This window comes from Stenella coeruleoalba (assembly GCF_951394435.1).
Source record: "Stenella coeruleoalba genome assembly, chromosome: 3".
Lineage (NCBI taxonomy): Eukaryota > Metazoa > Chordata > Mammalia > Artiodactyla > Delphinidae > Stenella > Stenella coeruleoalba.
In genome coordinates this window covers 140,017,166-140,039,494 of record NC_137148.1, presented here as the reverse complement: position 1 = coordinate 140,039,494, position 22,329 = coordinate 140,017,166, and the positions used below count along the sequence as shown (strand labels likewise).

The window sequence follows — 22,329 nt, the reverse complement described above, 5'->3', positions numbered from 1 at the left end:
CTCCATCTGATCTATTCCAAGCATACTTTTAGCCCAGTGGTTTATTTGAAAGCCCACAGGAGATTATACACAATTCCTCTGTCTTCTCCCTTCAAGCAGCAGCTGTCATTTCTTGTACAGAATGTTTCCCATTTCACCTTTGTCTCTGGATAAATTTAGTCCTTATTAAACAATCAGAATTGGATCCTGCCTCCCAGAACAACTCTTAACCTCAGAGAAATTAATCAGACTCTCTCATGAGTTGAGTTCCAACATGTCCTAGACAGGCCTTGTTGACACCAGAGTATCCTTACTATTATGAATATTTTTCTTGATAGAGTACCCAGCATACAGTAGGTACTGAGAAGTGACCCACTGTCTCTGTGTTGGTTTCTGGTCTTCATTTTGAAGCAGTGTGGTCTAGTGTTTGAAGAACAAAGACTTTGTACCCATACGGATATGCATTTGAATCTGGCTGTAAAACCAATTCTGTTATCTTGGGGAGAATGTTTCACTTCACTTCACTACAGAAGCAGAGGAATGCCTCCTTCCACTTCTGTAAAATGACATTAAAAATAATACCAACCTATTAGGAAGGTGTAAGGGATTAAATGATACCAAGCATGTTATACACTTAGCTCAGTGCCAGGCACCCAAGTTCTCAATAATTGTTGGCTCTATTGTATTTTATTACTATAATTTATAGCCTCTTTACTGAAACTCAGTTTGAAATCTGTTTCTGAGGTCAGAATCAGAAGTGAAATATTCTTGTCATTTAAAAAGGTCATCTGAACTTGCCTGCATAGCAAATGCTTCTCTGGGTTTTAGTTCAGATGTGTCTCTTTCATTCTTACATCTTCAAAGAGGGAGACTTTCAGAGGTCTGATGGGCTGTAACACACTGTTTCTGTAGCTGGTTTACCAACTCATTGATTTGCAGCATTTCACTTAGGGCTGTTCTCTTTCTGACAGGAAGGCTTGAGGGAGATGATCTTAAATGCCAGGAGGATTTTCCACGTGGTCACAGGGGAAGAACACTGTGAGCATCTGGGCGCAGCATACAGAGAAGATTTTGAGGGTTGTGAAGCTCCATTTGTGTGTTCAGTTAATGGACCCTTGGGCTTGAGGACAATGTACTGTGGAAGGTAAGAGGGGTTAATTCATCGGTAGCTCGATTTGTGGAACTAATTCTTCAGTCTCATTTACATTTACATTAGCAGGACGTCTTTAACAGTGAGAGAGCTGTGATGTTGGATGAAATCACAGCTAACATGTTAGATTTTATGGGTATGATCTCTTTGTGTTCTCTAGCCAGTTGCCTGGAAGCCATAGATCCTTATTTACCCTGACAAGCTCTGTTCCTCTAGTGTGGTCAAGAATTTCTCCCTAGATTTTTTTTTTTTCTTTTTTTGCGGTACGCGGGCCTCTCACTGTTGTGGCCTCTCCCGCTATGGAGCACAGGCTCCGGATGTGCAGGCTCAGCAGCCATGGCTCACGGGCCCAGCCGCTCCACAGCATGTGGGATCTTCCCAGACCGGGGCACGAACCCGCGTCCCCTGCACCAGCAGGTGGACTCTCAACCACTGCGCCACCAGGGAAGCCCAAGAATTTCTCCCTAGAATTTCTGTGTCAGTCTTCAATCACTTTATCTTTAATGCCAGAACTTCTATCTAACCAAAATCATCTGATAACCTACCTTGATCTTCTCTTTACCCCTTCCCTACCTTTGATAAAAATTAATTTGACTCCTTTGAAAACCAGTCACAGTCTCTTAAGACATTGCTTATTTATGGCCATTTGTTCATGGTTCACTTTTTAAAAAATTTTTTATCCGAGTACAGTTGATTTACAATGCTGTGTTAGTTTCTGCTGTACAACAGAGTGTGTCAGTTTTACGTATACATACCTACACTCTTTTTTAGATTCTTTTCCCATATAGGTCATTACAGAGTATTGAGACAAGTTCCCTGTGCTATACAGTAGGTCCTTATTAGTTATCTGTTTTATGTATAGTAGTGTACATATGTCAATCCCAGTCTCCTACTTTATCCCTCCCTTCCCACTTTAAAATCAGGTCTGAAGTATATGAAGTTGGTGCTACTAATCCAGTTATTGTGACCCTGAACAAGTCACCTAACTTCTCTAAACCTTGGTTAACCCATCAATAAAATGGGAATTATAACTTATACATGGTACAGTTGATTTGAGGACTACACAAAATCTTCTATGTGAAGCCTTTGGTGTTGATTTCCTAAACATTGTGCCTCCTACATTGTGCCTCCTATGCCAGAGAGAATGTTTCAAGAGACTTAGATTACTTGAAACCTGTTCCAACAGAGAAAGCAAGCACATCAAACTTTTCCCGATCTTGAGTTTCTGTTTCCTTACGTTTCTTCCTAAGCTCCAATCTAAGAGTAGATTGGGTTAGTCTACTTGAAAAAGTATTTGCACGATTTAATGCCCCATATGGACTTCAGCCAAGCCAGTGATAAAAGCAGTAATTGATCAGTACTAAAAATATTCCTCTAGTGTTTAGGCTCAGGTTAATACTTGTATACATAGGTCATATTTTCTCTTCATGACCTCATTCTTAACCTGTGTTCTAAATTCTTTTCCACACCTTTCCTAAAGATAGATGAAGATGCATCTATACCCAAACTGATTATTTAATCTGCTTGTGTTTTCATTATATTATTGCTGTCATGAGGTGGTGTCCTATTCTCAGGCCAATCAAGAATGAAGTATGCTTGGCCTAGCTGTGCCGGAAGTTAATCATTCTTCTTAATCAAATTCTTGTTGCGTTCTTGGCTACACTTACTCTTACAGTTGAAATGATGCACACCATTTCAAAGTACTGTCTCTATTCTCTTCTTGTTCAGCATCCTTCCCTCCTGAGGACTGGAAGGCTGGCACAAGTTCTTCCAAAATTATTATATCAACTTCTGCAGGTTCTATCAGCTCATCTTTACACCTCTGTAATCCTTCTGTAAGATAGACTCAGGCCATTAATACTTCTCACTCAATACTTAGCACAATGGCCAACACCCAGGAAGGGTTCAACAAAGGATAGACGGTATCATTATTACCATTCTGTTCCAGATACTATCCTGAGTGTTGCCAACACCAAAGTGAATAACCATAGTTATTATTTGCAGAGTTCATCTTCATTTTGAAGTTTTGCTTAAATTATGTTTCCATTAATGACAATAACTTTTCCTTGAGAACTCTATCTTTTCTTTCCCAATTTCCCTTGGATGCCATGAGCAGCATATCACAATTACTGGCTAATGCTGTTGGATAATACTTATAACCAATGAACTGAGCTCCATGGTAAAACTTTCAAGAAGTTCATCCATTATTTCTCTTCTTAGCTCAAAGGAGGTTAAATATCATTTGCAAAACAAGGAACTAATAAGAATCTAACATAAACTGGAGAGTCCACAGGACTAAGAAGAGCAGATGCCCAGATGGCCAGTCATATTCCGGTCACCAGGCCGACCTCTGTCCCACTTTTCTATATGAGGATAGCTGTGGTTTGAAATAAATATTCAAGTGTTGCAAAGTCAAGTTGCTTGTATATGAAATATTCTGTGAGACTTGAAAATGGACATTTTCTCATTCAAGGTTAATAGCACTTAACCTAGAAAAGTAAATATGACCCATTTTACTCATTTCATCAGACTGAAATCTCCTTAAGAAAGAGGGCATGTTTTGCTCATTGCTTCAACCTCACTGTCTTATACATGCCTAACACAGGTGATTCAATAAATATTCAATGAAAGAATAAATTCATTTTGCTGCCAATTTACCACCTAGGAAAGAACAGGTAGGAAGCAAGGAAATTTAAAAGCAGTAGGAAGTTTATTTGCAAGATTAGGAAAAGGCTATTCTGAACACATGGAAAAACTTAAGTGCAGAATAAGAATAAATCCATACTGTCACCCTCTATAAATCCATATTTGTTGTTTATTTCCAATTGATAGTTATTTTCCCCCAAGTTTAGAGGTATTAACTAATGAAGAGAAAGAACTGAAATGCTGACTTCCTAAGATTTCAAAAAGTTGGGGGAGTTACTTTGCCTTTGTTCTTTAAGTTAGTGAAATCTTGTTCAAACACATCCACCAACCCTTCACTCAAATGTCACTTTCCTGATTGCTTTTGTTACGTGCCATTGAGTCATGGACATTGTACGGCTGACTCACGCAGTCACGAGGTGATAAATCATAACCAGCAAATACCATCACAGAAATTACAAATGATAGACGGCATTTCAGAGGACTGTCTGTGGGAGACCAGGTATTTATTTTCACTTTGTAGCCACTTCTAAATAGCCTGCATTTGGCAATGGGAGTTGTCAAAAAAGTCAGAAGTTACTGCTAGCTCACTGCTATTCAGGCACATAGGAGGAACTTGTTAAAAGTAGAGGATTTAGCTCCTTTGTTGTTCTAGCAAATTAAAACTGAAGTTGAGAAGTATAAATCTGAAGAGAAAGCAAAACCACTATGAGGTTCAGGCCTTTGGTGAGGAAAATTAATTGTTGCCATTATTTTTTTTAGGGATGCTTCCTATATATCTGCCTCAGCAGAGTGAAAAAGTGACATAAAGTGGCTATACTTTATACATGAATCACCACTTTGGACTCAGTTTATCTGAGTATTATATCATTGTAGTCTGAGAATTATACATAGATTCTGGAATAGCATTCGAGAGCAAATGTTAGATCCAAATACCCAACAGCTTTTAAATGACTAATTAAGACTATTAACTAGTGTGTCTCTAATGAGCATTTGCTTTATATGTTTCACAGAGTAACTTAGCCTAAAATTATGGTCTCTTCATCTGGGGCTTCCAAAACTATATTTCGTTAACATCGATAAAATTATTCTGCTATTTAAGGGAAATGGCTATGCCTTCAAAGCAAATTTAGTAAAATTTAAAAATTTATAAAATTCCAATATTTGATTCATTACCTTATAACTTGATATGATGAATACATTTAAGCACCTACAGTATCAAGAGGCAAGGGAATTCAAGGAGAACACACAAGTTATCCTCATATCATTGCAGAGAGCTGGACTTGTGTGTATTTTAAAACAAGGAAAATGTGAGTTAATCATTGTTTTGTTTTGTTTTTGCTTTGTTTATTGACTTCCAAAAATTTGTTTTGTTTCTAACAAAGTTTTAAAAAGTTTAAAAATGTGTGAAGTAACACATTTTTTTCACCCAGAAATCACATGTACTGCAAAATCTCATCTCTGAGAACACTGGGCAGGAAAAGGCAAAGTAGGGAGCTTGAGACACAAACAATCCTTGCCATTTCACTTTCTGCAAAACTCACAACCCCCTGGGAAGAATGGAAGAAGAGGAAGAGGTGAGCTATTTACTATCTAAGAATATCTAATTAAAGTCACTTGCAGCTTTTACAGGAATATAAAATTATCTCTGGTGTACGCTTAGAGGAACACAGGCATATAGATATTCCCATTCTCTTAAGAATTGTGCCAAGAAAGAAAAGCTGAAAAGGCATCTTCTTCAAAATTCTGAAGGGAAACTAGTCTTTAAGTAGGCACATTTGGTGCACTATGGACTAAAGTGTTTTAATAACATCCGTTTATCATTTTAACAGCAAGCATTTACTATTAAAAAGGTGTGTAACCAGGTGCAAAGATCCTGAGGCTTAAATTTTCAAAAGACAATGTGAAGTCATGTCAGAAACGGGAGATGCTGCCCTTCTCTCTTTATGTGCCTAAAATGTGTGATTTTCAAGTCCTGGCTCTATGAGTGACACAACTTTTGCTCAGAACACTCTCAGTGGTCTTTTGTATGAGGAGATGATTGAAATAAGACTCAGTCACATCAGGTTAATTCAAGGTTATATTGGAAAGCTTCCGACTGTTAGCCATGACAACACAGTGAATGTAGAAATGGTAAGAACAGACACTTAAGAAAAATCAGAGTTTATTTACTGCTTTCACATATATTATCTGAGGTGGTTCTCCTAACAACCTTATATATATAGACCTTATCCACATTTGACACAGGCAACCCACAGAAAGCTGAGCTAACTTGTTGCCTTGTTGGTGTATGGAACGTATTCAAAGGATTGCAGCCCAATCACCAAAATAATTTAAAAGCCATTTCAAACTGTGAAATAATCCCACTGACACATTACAGAAAACCTTTTCAAAGTCTGCTTTCCTTCAGAACCCCAGTGCATTGAGCATCCTGTGTATCACTGATTATCACATGACTACTCTTGAATATATAAATAGTCCCTCTTCAGTCACACACACACACCTTATCAAAGTATATTATTTTCATGATCTCAGCATGTCATGTCATCTGCCTTCAGCCAATGAGAGCCATTTATTTTATATCCTGGTGAGGTTGACTCGTGTCAGTACCAAAAGGTATATGATAGTTGGCCCCTCTGCACATATAAAAGAATATCTCACTGTACTTTTTTTTTTTCAGAGTCTTAATTTTATTTATTTAAAAAAATTTTAATTTAATTTTAATTTCATATTGGAGTATCGTTGATTTACACCTGAAACTAACAAAACATTGTAAGTCAACTATACTCCCATACATTTTGAAATGAGATGTTTGCAGAAGCTCAAGGAGTTTAAGAAAATGGTGGAAGAACAAATGGCTAAATATCATCAGAAAGAGACTGATAGAAGTAAAATATAAGAAAAGATCTCAATTAGTATTAATTGAGTCTGGGAGAGTTGACTGATATTTAATTTGGTGATGACAGTAAGAAAAAGAAACTACAGGGAGACCTTCAAGATGGAGGAGGAGTAAGACGTGGAGATCACCTTACGTGGATCCTCCCCACAAATACATCAGAAATACATCTACATGTGGAACAACTCCTACAGAACACCTACTGAACGCTGGCATAAGACCTTAGACCTCCCAAAAGGCAAGAAACTCCCCATGTACCTGGGTAGGGCAAAAGAAAAAACAGAGAAAAAAGAATAGGGACAGGACCTGCACCAGTGGGAGGGAGCTGTGAAGGAGGAAAGGTTTCCACACACTAGGAAGCTCCTTTGAGGGTGGAGATGGGGGGTGGGCGGGGGGGAAGCTTCGGGGCCGCAGAGGAGAGCACAGCAACAGGGGTGCGGAAGGCAAAGCAGAGAGATTCCCGCACAGAGGATCTGTGCCGACCAGCACTCACTAGCCCAAGAGGCTTGTCTGCTCAGCTGCCGTGGGGGTGCTGGGAACAAGGCTTGGGCTTCGGAGGTCAGATCCCAGGAAGAGGACTGGGGTTGGCTGTGTGAACACAGCGTGAAGGGGGCTAGTGTGCCACAGCTAGCCGGGAGGGAGTCCAGGAAAAAGTCTAGAACTGCCGAAGAGGCAAGAGACCATTGTTTCAGGGTGTGTGAGGAGAGGGGATTCAGAGCACCACCTAAATGAGCTCCAGAGACGGGCATGAGCCGCAGCTAAAAGCACAGACCCCAGAGACGGGCATGAGATGCTAAGGCTGCTGCTGCCACCACCAAGAAGCCTGTGTGCGAGCACAGGTCACTGTCCACACCTCCCCTCCCGGGAGCCTGTGCAGCCTGCCACTGCCAGGGTCCCATGATCCCGGGACAACTTCCCCAGGAGAACACACAGCGCACCTCAGGCTGGTGCAACGTCACGCTGGCCTCTGCCGCCGCAGGCTCGCCCTGCATCCGTACCCCTCCCTCCCCCCAGCCTGAGTGAGCCAGAGCCCCCGAATCAGCGGCTACTTTAATCCTGTCCTGTCTGAGCAAAGAACAGATGCCCTCAGGCAACCTACACGCAGGAGCAGGGCCAAATCCAAAGCTGAACCCCAGAAGCTGTGCCAATGAAGAAGACAAAGGGAAATCTCTCCCAGAAGCCTCAGGAGCAGCGGATTAAAGCTCCACAATCAACTTGATGTACCCTGCAGCTGTGGAATACCTGAATAGACAACGAATCATTCAAAAATTGAGGCGGTAGACTTTGGGAGCAACTGTAGACTTGGGGTTTGCTTTCTGCATCTAATTTGTTTCTGGTTTTATGTTGATCTTAGTTTAGTACTTAGAGTTTATTATCACTGGTAGATTTGTTTATTGATTTGGTTGCTCTCTTCCTTTTCCTTTTTTTTCTTTTTTATATTAGATATATATTTTTTTTTTTCCTTTTCCTCTTTTTGTGAGAGTATATGTGTGTGCTTCTTTGTGTGATTTTGTCTGTATAGCTTTGCTTTTACCATTTGTCCTAGGGTTCTGTCTGTACATTTTTTTGTTTGTTTGTTTTTGTTTCTTAGTATAGTTTTTAGCGCTTGTTCTCATTGGTGGATTTGTTTTTTGGTTTGGTTGCTCTCTTCTTTCTTTTTTTTATTACTTTTTAACTTTTTAAATAATTTTTTAGTAACTCTTTTCCTTCCTTCCTTCCTTTCTTTTCTTTTTTTCTCACTTTTCTTCTGAGCCGTGTGGCTGACAGGGTCTTAGTGCTTCAGCCGGGTGTCAGGCCTGTGCCTCTGAGGTGGGAGAGCCAAGTTCAGGACATTGGTCCACCAGAGACCCCCGGCTCCAAGCAATATCAAATGGTGAAGGCTCTCCCATAGATCTCCACCTCAACGCTAATATCCAGCTCCACTCAACGACCAGCAAGCTACAGTGCTGGACACCCTATGCCAAACAACTAGCAAGACAGGAACATGACCCCACCCATTAGCAGAGAGGCTGCCTAAAATCATAATAAGGTCACAGACAACCCAAAATACACCACCGGATGCAGTCCCCCACCAGAAGACAAGATCCAGCCTCATCCACCACAACACAGGCATCAGTCCCCTCCCCAAAATACAGCACCAGATTCAGTCCTGCCCACCAGAAAACAAGATCCAGCCTCATCCACCAGAACACAGGCACCAGTCCCTTCCACCAGGAAGCCTACACAACCCACTGAACCAACCTTAGACACTGGGGGCTGAAACCAAAAACATTGGGATCTATGAAGCTACAGCCTGTGAAAAGGAGACCCTAAACACAGTAAGTTAAGCAAAATGAGAAGTCAGAGAAACACACAGCAGATGAAGGAGAAAGGCGAAAACCCACCAGACCAAACAAATGAAGAGGAAATAGGCAGTCTACCTGAAAAAAAATTCAGAGTAATGATAGGAAACATAATCCAAAATCTTGTAAATAGAATGGAGAAAATACAAGAAACGTTTAACAAGGACCTAGAAGAACTAATGAGCAAACAAATGATGAACAGCACAAAATGAAATTAAAAATTCTCTAGAAGGAATCAGTAGCAGAATAACTGAGGCAGAAGAATGGATACGTGACCTGGAAGATAAGATAGTGGAAATAACTACTGCAGAGCAGAATAAAGAAAAAAGAATGAAAAGAACTGAGGACAGTCTCAGAGACCTCTGGGATAAAATTAAACACACCAACGTTCGAATTATAGGGGTCCCAGAAGAAGAAGAGAAAAAGAAAGGGACTGAGAAAATATTTGAACAGATTAGTTGAAAACTTCCCTAATATGGGAAAGGAAATAGACAATCAAGCCCAGGAAGCGCAGAGAGTCCCATACAGCATAAATCCAAGGAGAAACACGTCAAGACATATATTAATCAAACTATCAAAAATTAAATACAAAGAAAAAATATTAAAAGCAGCAAGGGAAAAACAACAAATAACATACAAGGGAATCTATTTAAGGTTAACAGCTGATCTTTCAGCAGAAACTCTGCAAGCCAGAAGGGAGTAGCAGGACATATTTAAAGTGATGAAAGGGAAAAATCTACAACCAAGATTACTCTACCCAGCAAGGATCTCATTCAGATTCGACAGAGAAATTAAAACCTTCACAGACAAGCAAAAGCTAAGAGAATTCAACACCAGCAAACCAGCTTGACAATAAACGCAAATCAAAACCACAGTGAGGTATCACCTCACACCGGTCAGAATGGCCATCATCTAAAAATCTACAAACAATAAATGCTGGAGAGGGTGTGGACAAAAGGAACCCTCTTGCACTGTTGGTGGGAATGTAAGTTGATACAGCCACTATGGAGAACAGTTTGGAGGTTCCTTAAAAAAACTAAACATAGAACTACCATATGACCCAGCAATCCCACTCTCAGGGCATATACCCTGAGAAAACCATAATTCAAAAAGAGTCATGTACCACAATGTTCTTTGCAGCTCTATTTACAATAGCCAGGATATGGAAGCAACCTAAGTGTCCATGGACAGATGAATGGATAAAGCATATGTGGCACATATATAAAATGGAATATTACTCAGCCATAAAAGGAAACGAAATTGAGTTATTTGTAGTCTAGAGTCATACAGAGTGAAGTAAGTCAGAAAAAGAAAAACAAATACCATATGCTAACACACATATATGGAATCAAAACAAAATGGTCATGAAGAACCTAGGGGCAGGATGGGAATAAAGATGCAGACCTACTAGAAAATGGACTTGAGGACACAGGGAGGGGCAAGGGTAAGCTGAAACAAAGTGAGAAAGTGGGATGGACATATCTACACTACCAAATGTAAAATAGATAGCCAGTGGGAAGCAGCCGCATAGCACAGGGAGATCAGCTCAGTGCTTTGTGACCACCTAGAGGGGTGGGATAGGGAGGGTGGGAGAGAAGGAGATGCAAGAGGGAAGAGATATGGGGATATATGTATATGTATAGCTGATTCACTTTCTTATAATGCAGAAACTAACACACCATTGTAAAGCAATTATACTCCAATAAAGATGTTAAAAAAATGAAAAAGAAACTAGAATTTGTATACAGCTTCAGAGTTGTCAGCGACGAATTTCAAAAATGCATTTCGCTTTTTTCATATGTCCTATGGTCATAAAACAATTCCTAGGGGCTTATGGTCTCCCATTTCCTGATTCCAATGCTTAATGTATTGTGTGAGGCAATACAGCTATTCTAGATTTTTTTAGAGCAGGGGATGCAAATTTTTCTAAAGAGCCAGACAGTAAATATTTTAGACTTATGAGCCATATCTGTCACACTTGTTCAACTCTGCCACTGTAACAGAAGAGCAACACAGGCCATACTTAAATGAATGTGTGTGGTTGTGTTTCAATAAAATTTACTAACAAAAGGAAGCACTGACAAACCTTGTTTTGATTATGATTGAAGTAGTTTTCTTTTCTCTGTGCTATGCTCACTACCCAGTTTCCGTTGATTAAAGTGATTTCTGAACTGCTCCCACTTAACCTTTCCTTCTAAAGAGTCAGGTAAGGACAGAAGGAACTCAAATATTATTGTGCAATAGGCTATCTTTTTATCACTTACTTTCATGCTTGAGTAACCTCAAGCTAGGGTGGTAAAGGTACTCCTAGACTCTAAGCATGGATCTCTGTCTTCAAAGCTCATGTTTTTTCCTTCGGTCATGTGAACATTTTTTGGAGGCTTCTACAACCTGTCTCTTTGTTCTTGGAGCTTCTGCAACTGCAGATAACCTATCTGATGGTCCCTTGCTACATTCTGTCCTTAGGCCAACTCATTTCTATGAAGTAGTTAATAGGTGTTATCATTTGGTGATACACATGCGAATATATCCTCTTATTAAAAGGAGACTCCCAAGACTGAAATGTCCTGAACATACAGAGAAGTACATTTCTAATTGTATACTGAATATACCATGTTAAAAATTAGACAAGAGAGTTTAGGAAAAGGCTACGTATCTAATCACACTTTGTAGGTCTTCTTTATCTACTCACAAGGCAAAGTTTGAAAATATCGTTCTTCTCTTTTCTCTCTCATATTTGAGTTTCTGGAACTGGCAAAATGTAACCAAGAGTGCCCAAGGCAGCTTCCTCCCAATGTGCCCTATGTGTTCTGCCACTGTCTCCACTGCCTTTGGAAATTGGAGGTAATTCAACACTGAAGAATTTTACTGACTCTTTGCACGACTTTGGAATAAGAAAAAGTGCACATTCCACTGTCTACCGCTAATAGAGCTTATGAACATGGACTCTGGATCCCTACGTGGGTTCAAATCCTAGCACCCTTACATGCTAGGTCTGTGGCTTTGAATTACTTTTTTTTTTTTAACATTTTCATCCCTCAGTGTGAGTGTATATGATGGGAATGGGAAAACACTAACCTCCTAGGGTGACAAGGATTAAAGGAAATCATATATGTGAAGTACCTATAACAGTGCATGACAGAATGTGAGCACCACATGGAATATTTGTTGCTATCATAATCATTATCAACACTTCTTTTTAATATTTCTCCATAAATGCTTTCCCCTGTTATTTATCAGATTTTTTGTCCTTTCCTTAGTCTTCTACCAACATTTCTCTTTGTATCTTTATTATAGAACTTAAAAAGTTATGTTTAGGAAGATAAAATAGTGGAATAACTATTGTAGAGCAGAATAAAGAAAAAAGAATGAAAAGATCTGAGGACAGTCTCAGAGACCTCTGGGACAACATTAAACGCACCAACATTCGAATTATAGGGGTTCCAGAAGAAGAGAAAAAGAAAGGGACTGAGAAAATATTTGAAGAGATTATAGTTGAAAACTTCCCTAATATGGGAAAGGAAATAGTTAATCAAGTCCAGGAAGCACAGAGAGTCCCATACAGGATAAATCCAAGGAGAAACACGCCAAGACACATAGTAATCAAACTGTCAAAAACTAAATACAAAGAAAACATATTAAAATCAGCAAGGGAAAAACAACAAAAACACACAAGGGAATCCCCCATAAGGTTAACAGCTGATCTTGCAGCAGAAACTCTGCAAGCCAGAAGGAACTGGCAGGACATATTTAAAGTGATGAAGGAGAAAAACCTACAAAAAAGATTACTCTACCCAGCAAGGATCTCATTCAGATTTGATGGAGAAATTAAAACCTTTAAAGACAAGCAAAAGCTGAGAGAGTTCGGCACCACCAAAGCAGCTTTACAACAAATGCTAAAGGATCTTCTCTAGGCAAGAAACACAAGAGGAGGAAAAGACCTACAATAACGAACCCAAAACAATTAAGCAAATGGGAATAGGAACATACATATCGATAATTACCTTAAATGTAAATGGATTAAATGCTCCCACCAAAAGACACAGACTGGCTGAATGGATAAAAAAACAAGACCCATATATATGCTATCTACAAGAGACCCACTTCAGACCTAGAGACACATACAGACTGAAAGTGAGGGAATGGAAAAAGATATTCCATGCAAATGGGAACCAAAAGAAAGCTGGAGTAGCAATTCTCATATCAGACAAAGTAGATTTTAAAATAAAGATTATTAGAAGAGACAAAGAAGGACACTACATAATTATCAAGGGATCGATCCAAGAACAAGATATAACAATCGTAAATATTTATGCACCGAACATATGAGCACCTCAATACATAAGGCAAATACTAACAGCCATAAAAGGGGAAATCGACAGTAACACATTCATAGAAGGGGACATTAACACCCCACTTTCACCAATGGACAGATCATCGAAAATGAAAATAAATAAGGAAACACAAGCTTTAAATGATACATTAAACAAGATGGACTTAATTGATATTTATAGGACATTCTATCCAAAAACAACAGAATACACATTTTTCTCAAGTGCTCATGGAACATTCTCCAGGAGAGATCATATTTTGGGTCACAATTGAAGCTTTGGTAAATATAAGAAAATTGAAATTGTATCAAGTATCTGTTCTGACCACAATGCTATGAGAGTAGATATCAATTACAAGAAAAGATCTGTAAAAAATACAAACACATGGAGGCTAAACAATACATTACTTAATAACGAAATGACCACTGAAGAAATCAAAGAGGAAATCAAAAAATACCTAGAAACAAATGACAATGGAGACATGGCAACCCAAAACCTATGGGATGCAGCAAAAGCAGTTTTAACAGGGAAGTTTATAGCAATACAATCCTACCTTAAGAAACAGGAAACATCTCGAATAAACAACCTAACATTGCACCTAAAGCAATTAGAGAAAGAAGAACAAAAAAACCCCAAAGTTAGCAGAAGGAAAGAAATCAGAAAGATCAGATCAGAAATAAATGAAAAAGAAATGAAGGCAACGATAGCAAAGATCAATAAAACTAAAAGCTGGTTGTTTGAGAAGATAAACAAAATTGATAAACCATTAGCCAGACTCATCAAGAAAAGAAGGGAAAAGACTCAAATCAATAGAATTAGAAATAAAAAAGGAGAAGTAACAACTGACACTGCACAAATACAAAAAAGATCATGAGAGATTAATACAAGCAACTCTATGCCAATAACATGGACAACCTGGAAGAATTGGACAAATTCTTAAAAATGCACAACCTGCCAAGACTGAATCAGGAAAAAACAGAAAATATGAACAGACCAATCACAAGCACTGAAATTGAAACTGTGATTAGAAATCTTACAACAAACAAAAGCCCAGGACCAGATGGCTTCACAGGCGAATTCTATCAAACATTTAGAGAAGAGCTAACACCTATCCTTCTCAAACTCTCCCAAAATATAGCAGGGGAGGAACACTCCCAAACTCATTCTACGAGGCCACCATCACCCTGATACCAAAACCAGACAAGGATGTCACAAAGAAAGAAAACTACAGGCCAATATCACTGATGAACATAGATGCAGAAATCCTCAACAAAATACTAGCAAATAGAATCCAACAGCACATTAAAAGGATCATACAACATGATCAGGTGGGGTTTATTCCAGGAATGCAAGGATTCTTCAATATATGCAAATTAATCAATGTGATACACCATATTAACAAACTGAAGGAGAAAAACCATATGGTGATCTCAATAGATTCAGAGAAAGCTTTTGACAAAATTCAACACCCATTTATGATAAAAACCCTGCAGAAAGTAGGCATAGAGGGAACTTTCCTCAACATAATAAAGGCCATATATGACAAACCCACAGCCAACATCGTCCTCAGTGGTGAAAAACTGAAGCCATTTCCACTAAGATCAAGAACAAGACAAGGTTGCCCACTCTCACCACTCTTAGTCAACATAGTTTTGGAAGTTTTAGCCACAGCAATGAGAGAAGAAAAGGAATTAAAGGAATCCAAATCGGAAAAGAAGAAATAAAGCTGTCACTGTTTGCAGATGACATGATACTATACATAGAGAATCCTAAAGATGCTACCAGAAAACTACTAGAGCTAATCAATGAATTTGGTAAAGTAGCAGGATACAAATAATGCACAGAAATCTCTGGCATTCCTATACACTAAAGATGAAGAATCTGAAAGTGAAATCAAGAAAACACTCCCATTTACCATTGCAACAAAAAGAATAAAATATCTAGGAATAAACCTACCTAAGGAGACAAAAGACCTGTATGCAGAAAATTATAAGACACTGATGAAAGGAATTAAAGATGATACAAATAGATGGAGAGATATACCATGTTCTTGGATTGGAAGAATCAACATTGTGAAAATGACTCTACTACCCAAAGCAATCTACAGATCAGTGCAATCCCTATCAAACTACCACTGGCAGTTTACACAGAACTAGAACAAAAAATTTCACAATTTGTATGGAAACACAAAATACCCCGAATAGCCAAAGCAATCTTGAGAACGAAAAATGGAGCTGGGAGAATCAGGCTCCCTCACTTCAGACTATACTACAAAGCTACAGTAATCAAGATAGTATGGTACTGGCACAAAAACAGAAATATAGATCAATGGAACAGGATAGAAAGCCCAGAGATAAACCCACGCACATATGGTCATCTTATCTTTGATAAAGGAGGCAGGAATGTACAGTGGAGAAAGGACAGCCTCTTCAATAAGTGGTGGTTGGAAAACTGGACAGGTACCTGTAAAAGTATGAGATTAGATCACTCCCTAACACCATACACAAAAATAAGCTCAAAATGGATTAAATACCTAAATGTAAGGCCAGAAACTATCAAACTGTTAGAGGAAAACATAGGCAAAACACTCTATGACATAAGTCACAGCAAGATCCTTTTTGACCCACCTCCTAGAGAAATGGAAATAAAAACAAAAATAAACAAATGGGACCTAATGAAACTTCAAACTTTTGCACAGCACAGGAAACCATAAACAAGATGAAAAGACAGCCCTCAGAATGGGAGAAAATATTTGCAAATGAAGCAACTGACAAAGTATTAATCTCCAAAATTTACAAGCAGCTCATGCAGCTCAGTAACAAAAAACCAAACAACCTAATCCAAAAATGGGCAGAAGACCTAAATAGACATTTCTCCAAAGAAGATATACAGACTGCCAACAAACACATGAAAGAATGCTCATCATTAATCATTAGAGAAATGCAAATCAAAACGACAATGAGATATCATCTCACACCAATCAGAATGGCCATCATCAAATAAATCTAGAAACAATAAATGCTGAAGAGGGTGTGGAGAAAAGGGAACACTCTTCCACTGCTGGTGGGAATGTGAATTGTTACAGCAACTATGGAGAACCGTATGGAGGTTCCTTAAAAAACTACAAATAGAACTACCATATGACCCAGCAATCCCACTACTGGGCATATACCCTGAGAAAACGATAATTCAAAAAGAGTCATGTACCAAAATGTTCACTGCAGCTCTATTTACAATAGCCAGGAGATGGAAACAACCTAAGTGTCCATCATCGGATGAATGGATAAAGAAGATGTGGCGCATATATACAATGGAATATTACTCAGCCATAAAAAGAAACGAAATTGAGCTATTTGTAATACGGTGGATGGACCTAGAGTCTGTCATACAGAGTGAAGTAAGTCAGAAAGAGAAAGACAAATACCGTATGCTAACACATATATATGGAATTTAAGAAAAAAAATGTCATGAAGAACCTAGGAATAAGACAGACCTACTAGAGAATGGACTTGAGGATATGGGGAGGGGGAAGGGTAAGCTGTGACAAAGCGAGAGAGTGGCATGGACATATCTACACTACCAAACGTAAAATAGATAGCTAGTGTGAAGCAGCCACATAGCACAGGGAGATCAGCTCAGTGCTTTGTGAGCACCTAGAGGGGTGGGATAGGGAGGGTGGGAGGGAGGGAGATGCAAGAGGGAAGAGATATGGGAACATATGTATATGTATAACTGATTCACTTTGTTATAAAGCAGAAACTAACACACGATTGTAAAGCAATTATACTCCAAAAAAGATGTTAAGAAAAAAAAAGTTATGTTTAATAGTATATGACTTGAATGCTTTGCCACGCCCATAAAATTCAGTGTTTTAGGACAGAAGTCATAATGCTCTCTTCCTCATCTCTTTTATCACAGGGCCTTAGAATGATGTTTTCTCATATACTGTACATCAGCTAAGTGTGAAATAAGTAAGAATGCAGGAACCCTCTTGCACTGTTGGTGGGAATGTAAATTGATACAGCCACTATGGAGAACAGTATGGAGGTTCCTGAAAAAACTAAAAATTGAATTACCATATGATCCAGCAATCCCACTACTGGGCATATACCCAGAGAAAACCATAATTCAAAAAGACACATGCAACCCAATGTTCATTGCAGCCCTATTCACAATAGCCAGGTCATGGAAGCAACCTAAATGCCCATCGACAGACGAATGGATAAAGAAGATGTGGTACATATATACAATGGAATATTACTCAGCTAGAAAAAGGAACAAAATTGGGTCATTTGTAGAGACGTGGATGGATCTAGAGACTGTAATACAGAGTGAAGTAAGCCAGAAGGAGAAAAACAAATACCATATATTAACACATATATGTGAAACCTAGAGAAACAGTACAGATGAACTGGTTTGCAGGGCAGAAATAGAGACACAGATGTAGAGAACAAACATATGGACACCAAGGGGGGAAAGTGGCGGGAGGAGGGGTGGTGGTGTGATGAATTGGGATATTCGTATTGACACGTATACACTAATATGTATAAAATAGATAACTAATAAGAACCTGCTGTATAAAAAATAAAAATAAAATTTAAAACTTCAAAGAAAATATAAAGAATACATGTCTAATTGATTGGTTTACTTTTTCATTGTCTTCTTGTGTGAGAACAAGACCATTCACCTTGTCTGTCACTGATATGGTCCCAGAGCTTGAAACAGTGCTTGATACAAAACAGGAAACATTTTTTTAAATGAATAAAGCAATGAGTGAATGAATCAATGAATGGACCAATCAGTTAATCAAGACATCCATATTTGAGATTACTTAAAACTCCCTCTTTAGTGGATTAGAAAATGTGTGATTCAGCCCTAGGTTACCTGTGTATTTTCACACCAAAATGCTATGTATATGCAGAAAGCAAAATTGGAATCATTCCCAAAATCAGGATATAAATTGGACAAGGGGGCAATTGCTTGACTATGTGGCAGGGAGATATTTGAGCAAAAATATCTTGCCTAGAGAAAAGCAGGTAGAATTTGCCTTTTGAACATTTTTGTGCCAAGCCGGATGATTTACTTCTCACCTGGGAACAATTTCCTTCCTGCAGCCATAATTTGAGTTTCACCACAGCTGTGGAGCTAAAGTCAAAGTCAAAGTAGAGATTGCTGCGTCACTTGCTGGTAAATGACTTTTTAGTTTGGGTTTGTGTCCTTGTCTGGCAGCTTTCTTATTTGTGTTTTAAAACATGGACTGCCGAGAGGTGAACATCTGCTTCTGAGTGTACAAGTGGAATATGGAAGGAATTTGTGTGTGTGTGGCTTTAAATTCCTGAACTCTTAAGCTGTCCCAATTCATGCATTCTGACTTCTATTTTTCCAGCCAAGAAGCTGGAGCTGCATCTGGATGTGTGAATTATACATTTGAGTTAACGCTATTTAACAGAAACATACATTTCTTATTTATTTCCTGTGTCCACAATTCTGAGACAACCGAGCTTATCCTTATGATGCTGGTATCTTCCTTCTCCTCTGTTCCCTGTCTTCTATAAAATTTTTCATTCTTAGCACCAAATAGTAAGACTAGAGAATAGAATACATTACTCTCCATACTGCCTCCCCATATTGCTATTTTTTCCTCCTGATATTGACATTTCATAAGAGGAGCAGAGCTGTGTGTTAGGGGATACTGTGGGTGCTGTAACAGATATGGTCTTTCTCACTGTGGAGTGCAGAGTGTAGTGAGGAAGACAGATAAGAACAACAATAAAATTGGGATATTTGTAATAAATATAGAGATAGAAGATGCCATGGTCCCTCACAACACAGTCATCTAACTTGGTGGAAGATCAGGTTTAAAAAGGGGAGGAGGATGTATAATGGGGGGCGGCAGAAATGTTTCTGGGAGAATGAGTAGGAGTCAAGAGTATTCATAAGAAAGATGAAGTAGGGGACTTCCCTGGCGGTGCAGTGGTTAGAGCTCCATGCTTCCATGGCAGGGGGCAGTATTAAGATCCCCTCATGCCACGTGGTGTGGCCAAAATATTAAAAAACAACAACAACAAAAGAAAAAAACAAAGATGAAGTATCTATCAAGCATCAGCTAACTAGAGGTGAGAAGTTTCCCCAAAGCTGGAAAAATCTGATTGGATTTTAGACTTTTCCTGAATCCACTGGTGAAGAACTGGACAACTCCCTGCTTCTACTCAACGAAGCTTTAGGTGGTGGGTTAGCTGCTCAGGATACCAACAGCATCTCAGTGGACAACAGCGGTCAGTTGCACAGGGTGGTAACAGGGTGGTGGGCTCAGCCCCACTGTTCCAAAGCTAAGTGAAAGACGGTGGCTTAGGCTCCCCCAGTTCCTTCCTCCCAAACTTTTTACGACAGAACTTACTCATCAAGTGTCTGCACCAAATGTTGCATCAACTGGCACCAGTGATTCAACAAAAGACTTAGGATTTTTCTTTTACTTACCATAGAGGAGTGATGCAGAGTGTAAGGCCAAAGCATGGTAGCACCTTTGATTCAGAGAGGTTGGTAGAACATAGTCCAAGAATTTTCTGCTCTCAGCAAGTGACAGGTGAGAGCAAGCTGTCACACACAACACAGTCAGGGGTCTACCCAGTCCAACGGGATACCACTAAACCAATCAGAGTTTCCAGAACCATCTGGAGTTACCTTCATTTTTGTAAGAAATGACGTGTTAAGCCAAAGCAGTATAACTGGGAAAGAATAATCTTGAAGCATCAGCAACAGCTTTTTTATAAAAAAGCCTAAGCTATGATACTTCACAACAATGAGCCCCACTGTTACGAAATAAAGTTACAACCCTGAAAGGTGGTGTTTGTACAGAGAGGAAGACATTTTCATGGACAAAATGACCTTCTTTTTCTTAAAGTCTTTGATTTATGCCATCTTATTTGTGCTAGGATGAAATTTAATTGGTGGGAAATGTCACTGACACTCATATTTCTAAGGTTTCATACTGAATTCCAGAACTGGATGAAGTTCAAGGAAAAAGACATATTCACTCTCCCTTAAACATTTTCTAGTTTCTATGCCTTTTTCTCTCTTTCCCCCTTAAGATGTTTTAAAAGATCTTTTCTTGGGTCCTGTCAGCTGACCTCTAATTATCCACAGCTCTGATTTTTTTCACATGCTTCAGAAACTATTTAGATAATGGTACTGCGTGGGTGGCACTTAGATTTGAAATCTTTTTAAGTGAACTCCTGGGGGAAGAGATGTAAATTGTAAACTGGGACCATGCCCAATGCTAGAGTAATAACAATAATAATTTAAAATTTTACTTTGTAGTGCCAATTACTAAGTACCTATTATGTACCAGCCATTATGCTAAGAGATATATAAATGTGATCCTGTTTATCTTACACAACAGTCCTGTGTAATAGGAGCCATTATTTCTCCACCTAATAGACAAAGAAAGCAAATATTAGAAAGGTTAACTAACTCGCTGAAGGCCACACCTAGAAAGAAAAACTAAGAAATGGAACTTAGTTCAAGTCAAGGTCTAAATTCAACACTATTCCTTTTAATCAAATAACTATATCATCTCCACATGTTAAGTTAATAGTCTCCTAAAAGCCACTTTTAGTTCTTGGTATGTTTAGATTATGTATATGTATATGTATATATGTACAGACATTTGTGTGTAAAATATAAACTGTGTGTGTGTGTGTGTGTGTGTGTGTGTGTATATATATATGGCATATTCAAATAGTCTGTGTATTGTGTTTCAGTTGCTTTGGTTGCATATCAAGTTACCCTAAAAATCAGTGGCTTAAAACAGTAGTCACGTTTATTTTGCTCATGAATCTGCAATTTGGGCAAAACCTAGTGGGGATAGTTTGTCTTTACTGCACTCAACATCACCTAGGGTGGCTTGAAGGCAGGAAGCTGGAATCGTCTCAAGACTCATTCACTCACATTTCTGGCAGTGATCTGTGGACTGAGTCCTTAAGTATGGCTGTTAGAAGAAACAACTATACCTGGCTTCTCCATGTGGCCTGGGGTTCCTACAACATGACTGCTGATTTCTAGGGGCAAACATCCCAAGACAGACAGAGACAGGTGCATCATATTTTATAGCCTAGCTTCAGAAGTCTTACAGAAGCTCTTCTGCTCCATTCTGTTCACTGAGAGACTCTCAAAGGCCTTGCCAGATTGATTCAGGAAGAGGAGAAATAGACTCCCTCTCTTGATGGAGAATGGCAAGGTTCTGGAAGAGCATGTGGGCTCAGAAATATTTGTTTGGCCATTTTTAATGCAACCTTCCTCAATGTGTAACTCATATATAAGAATATATATTAATATGAGTTACATACTCATATAACTCATATATATGAATATATATGTGAATATATAGACGTGTGTGTGTGTGTAATGATGACTTCCTGACATCATGAAAATCTTTAATCTAGCTATCATGCGGAATGCAGAATCTAATAAGGAAGGTAATTTAGCAGAGGCCATTCAGAATCCAGCTACCTTTAACTGCCGTTCTTAATGACTGCTTTTCCTCCTATGCAGTTTCTTCTGGCCAACAGGGTCTTAGCCCTCCTATTTCAGATGGTATTTCCCTTTGTGTATGTTTCACCTGCAGTATGTGCACAACATGCCAGCTAGTTCTGGAAAATAAGATTACAAAGATGTGGCGCAAAGGGGGAGAGCAGACAAGGGCTCAGACTGTGGAGTTAGATCTTGCTTGGAAACTTGGCTTCACCTCTTACTGTCTACATAACCTTGGAAAATTTATTCAACTTCTTTGAGTCTTCATCTTCTTATCCACAAAATGGAAATATTGTTGCATTCCTCATAGGGTTGTTGAAATAGCTTTCATAGGTATTTCATGAAATAGCTTCTATAAAGAACTCAGGCAGTACTCACCGTGTAGATGTTTAGAAAATTGCATCAAAGTTTTAAAAAGAATGAAATGCAAGTGCTTGTTTTATGGTTTATAAGATCATG

General features: G+C 38.8%; 2 long non-coding RNA genes across 2 annotated transcripts in view; one reads left to right on the top strand and one right to left on the bottom strand.

Moving 5' to 3' along the window:
* Window positions 1-1,539, top strand: part of LOC307185042 — a 191,561-nt gene extending 190,022 nt beyond the window's left edge. Inside the window, exon 4 of the long non-coding RNA XR_013827862.1 lies at window positions 951-1,539. This is a non-coding gene — a long non-coding RNA (uncharacterized lncRNA). The remainder of the gene's footprint in view (window positions 1-950) is intronic.
* The window catches only part of LOC307185040, a 413,650-nt gene that overhangs the window by 15,951 nt on the left and 375,370 nt on the right, over window positions 1-22,329 (bottom strand). The gene's annotated exons all lie outside the window — the stretch shown is intronic.